The following is a 4286-nucleotide window of genomic DNA, read 5'->3' on the forward strand; positions in this document are numbered from 1 at the left end:
AGAATATTGTTCAGGTCCGTTGTCGAGTCCTTGATCATTGGCCAGACTACCAACACCAAGCAGTAGTGTAGTCCATTATCTACCTCCCCAGACCAACTCTGGGCAGTCCTTACCTCTGTAGCTGTGCCCTTCAGTCGCGGCCTTCGGTAGATACAATAGTGCTAATCCAATTAAATGGACAAGCGGCCTGCCAGTTACAGTACAGATATATGCTGTCTCTTTTAACTCTAAGTATCAATGTTATATTTGAGCAGGGAATAATTGATTCTTCACTAGTTATAATAAGATAGATTAATTATATACGTAATTGAGAAGAAATGGGTACATGTGAATATCCTTTTCAGAAACAGAATCAGAAAATTGAGTATGTGTTGCATTTTGGAAGGTCAAATGCAAGAGGAAAGTCTACAGTAAATGGCAAGACTCTCAGGAGTATTGACACACAGTGGGATCTTTGAGTGCAAGTATTTAGGTGCCAGAAAGTAGCAACATAAGTATATAGAGTGGCAAAGAAGGCACACTGCATGTTTGCCTTCATCGGTCAGCAGATTTAGTATAAAAGTAGGCAAGTCATGTTGCAGCTTTACAAACCTTTGGTGCGGCCACATTTGGATGATTGCATGAAGTTCTAGTTTAGTGTAGTTTTGCCATGTGGAGGCTTTGGAGCGGGTGCAGAAGAGGTTCACCACGGTTGTTGCCTGAATTGGAGTGTGTTCGTGATAAGGAGTGTTTGGACAACTTAGATTGTTGTTTTCTGGGGAGTTGGAAGCTGACAGGAGACCCGATAGAAATATGTAAAACTATGAGAGGCATGATAGGGATCAGAATCTTTTTCCCTGGAGGAATGTCAAATACTAGAGGGCAAAGGTTTAAGATTAGACAGGGGTAGTTTTAAGGAAATGTGTTGGGCAAGTTTGTTTTTTTTAGGCAGAGTATCAGGTGCCTGGTACGTTCTGCTGGGCGAGGTGGTGGAAGCAGATATGAATGCAATGTTTAAGAGGCATTTAGGCTGACCCATAAATAAGTAGGGAGTGGAGGAATATGGACCATGTGCAGACAGATGGGGTTAGTGTAGATTTGCTTAATGGTCAGCACAAAGATGATGGGCTCAAGGACATGTTTCTGTGCAGTATTGTTCTTGGTACCGAAGGGAAGCAATTGAATGTAGAAACAAGAAACTGCAGATGCTGGTTCCTTGAAATAAAGAAGAGACAAAGTGCTGGAGTAACACAGCAGGCCAAGCAATGTCTCTGAAGGATACGGATAGGTGACGTTTCAGGTTGGGACCATGTTCAGAATGAGTCCGAAGAAGGGTCCTGACCTGAAACATCATCTATCCATCTCTGGAGAGAAGGAATGGGCGACGTTTCAGGTCCCGACCAGAGATGCTGCCTCACCTGCTGAGTTACTCCAGCATTTTGTGTCTACCTTCGATTTAAACCAGCATCTGCAGTTCTTTCTTACACATCATTTATCCATGTTCTTAGAGATGCTGCCTGACACTGAGGAAATATTATACAATAGAATTGCTTAAATGGTAACTTCTGTGTGAGGAACTTATGTTAAGTTGCAAGAGAAGGGCTTGGAGCTGAGGTTTTCAAAAATACATCGCCCACAAAGGCATAAAGAACACACACACATAGGAGAACAGATGGCTTATTATAACATGGAGATGTTGATGTAAATAGGCATAGCTTTGTTTGCTTTGAAGCGGCTATAAATCTGTCAGAAGTTGTATTTGGTTTAGTTTGGTGTTTAGAGTATAGGTTATTGATGGGGTTCTTCTCAAGACATGAGCATCATGGGTCCTTTCTTTATGGCACATATTTGAGCTCGGGTGTGCAATAAAGGGGATTCATGGTTGTCTATATTGGGTCGTGGGCACCAAGGCTAGATAATAGTCTGTGATCTGGTTTGTGCTGCTTAAATATATTTGTGTTGAGATAAGAGATAAGGCATAGGTGATGGTTGTGTGACCTTTGTATAAGGGTGGTTTCTTATGTTTATAGAAAACTGAGAAAGTAACTGTTTTGATAATTTTCCATTTGCTGTGTGGAATGCTATTAGTGAGGAGGCCCTACATTCCTTTCGTCCAGAGATAGAAGGGGGAGATTGTAATTAAACTACACCCAAGCTTGGGAAGAAGCAATCAAGTGTGACAATTAGTGGCCTTTGTGTGGTTGGGGATTGTAGAAATAACTTAAGTCCTTACCACTTTGTAAGAATGGGGCAAAACTCATATTTAATCCATAAGTAACTGTATTTTAACTATGAAGTGGACTTATTTGTGAAGTGTATTGTGTTTTAATTAGGATTGTAAGTATTAGACTTTGTTTAAATCTGAAGTTTTAGAAATAACTTTCTTTTCCAAAAGTGAAAATATATGTTTTGTATGTATGTATTGTGTAATTGATGTATGATGTGTATTATATTCTTTTTTTTTAAATAATTTATTTTTATTAGAAGCAATTGTACACAGATAAATCGCTCGGCATCTACAATTATACTGTACAGCTTCATTTTTTTCAAATTTTATCATAACAAACACACAGTAGACAGAGAACAAAAAACAACAATTAAAGAAAAAAATAAACAAAAACGAGTGGATGGCAGCCAGAATATCAGTCAGAGGGCAAGATCAAAGTTTGCTCAGATTAAAGACATAGAACAGCAGCAAAATAAACAAATCAGATAGTTATGCCTCATCAAGCAATATCAAAAATGGTTTCCACACCTTCAAAAAATAATTTTGTGAATTCCCTTTGTTAAAACGAATCTGTTCCATCTTAGCAATAGAAAGCATTTCGTTGAGCCACCTCTTGAAACATGGGGAGAGTGGAGACTTCCTGCACTAAGAATCTGCTTCTGGTGGGAAGGAAGCAATTGTCAGAGCAACCAAAAATAGTCAGATTACAATCAGGCGGAATATTTATTCGACAGTGTTTGGAAAGACAGTTAAATGTCACTCCAGAAATTACTTAATACGGGACAATGCCAAAATAAATGTGACAGTGATCCTTCTGCAGTACCACATCTGTCACACATGGAGGAAACCGATTCAAAAATCTTGTTAAGTTCGGTTTTAGAATAATGTAGTCTATGCAAGACTTTAAATTGAATTAATCTGTATCTAGAACTAATAGAGCAGCTCTGTATACCGGACAAACCTTCCTCCCACAGTTCATTTGTGTATTATATTCTGAGAGGTTGGCTCCGAGAATTACTTTTTTATTTCTGTGGTTTTACTTCATTGAAATAAAATGTTTTTGAGCAAAGAGGTTAAAGAAAACCACAGAGGGAAAAAGGTTGTAAAGTGGCCAGAAAAGGGGAAATCATGTGACTATACATGTTAATAATAATAACTTTATTTATAAAGCACTTTAAACAACTGCAGTTGCCACAAAGTGCTGTACATGAGAACGCGTAAAACAAAGGACTATAAAACAGTAAAAATTAAAAGACATTAAAAGCACTAAAAACAGGAGCAATGTCTCAGCCAGTGTCGAAAGCCAGAGAATAAAAATGTTGTCAATCACTGGAAAGGGTTTAGTTGATTGGTTCATGCAAATAAGCTAAATGTATGGTAAACCATAATGATTGGTTAATAGTTTACCACTCCTCTTGTATCATAATTGTCCAATACCTATATAATGTGTTACGTTTGTATCAAAGCAGTAATTCTTTCGACCTGCCCCATAGTTTCTAACTCTGTGGCGGAAGGTTTAAAGAATTATCCAGCGCTGTCAGGATAAAGAATTGATTTTAGCAGCAATGGTTTGAATCAAGTTGGCTTGAATTGGACTGACAAAATAACTCAGTTTAACAACCTTGTGGGTTACTCAAGCAATTAAATATTCCTGGAGACACAGGCTAAATCAAAAATGATGTGAGGTAAACCTGATTACTCAGAAAATAGAATTAGTTTGGGTGACTTGAAGAAGAGACAGAGAACACTGATGGGAGTCAATCTATATGTCCCATGCAGTAAGCATAATGCAGGGCATGTTAAAAATCAGGATCTGAGAGGTGTAAGGAACGGGCAGGAGGAGGAATACAGGAACTTGGACCAGTTCCTTTTGTGCCTGGAGTGAAGAGAACTGTCTCATCGTGAACACAACTAAGACTAAAGAGATGGTGGTTAACTTTGGCAGGTCCAAGCTCCCCCTTCAGCTGGTCAACGCTGCTGGGGCTGACATTGAGGTGGTGCAGACATATAAATACCTTGGAGTGCACCTTGATAACAAACTGGACTAGTCTGTCAACTCTGACTCCCTCTACAAAAAAGG

The sequence above is a fragment of the Leucoraja erinacea genome, chromosome 4, assembly GCF_028641065.1.
Source record: "Leucoraja erinacea ecotype New England chromosome 4, Leri_hhj_1, whole genome shotgun sequence".
In the NCBI taxonomy this organism is placed as follows: domain Eukaryota; kingdom Metazoa; phylum Chordata; class Chondrichthyes; order Rajiformes; family Rajidae; genus Leucoraja; species Leucoraja erinaceus.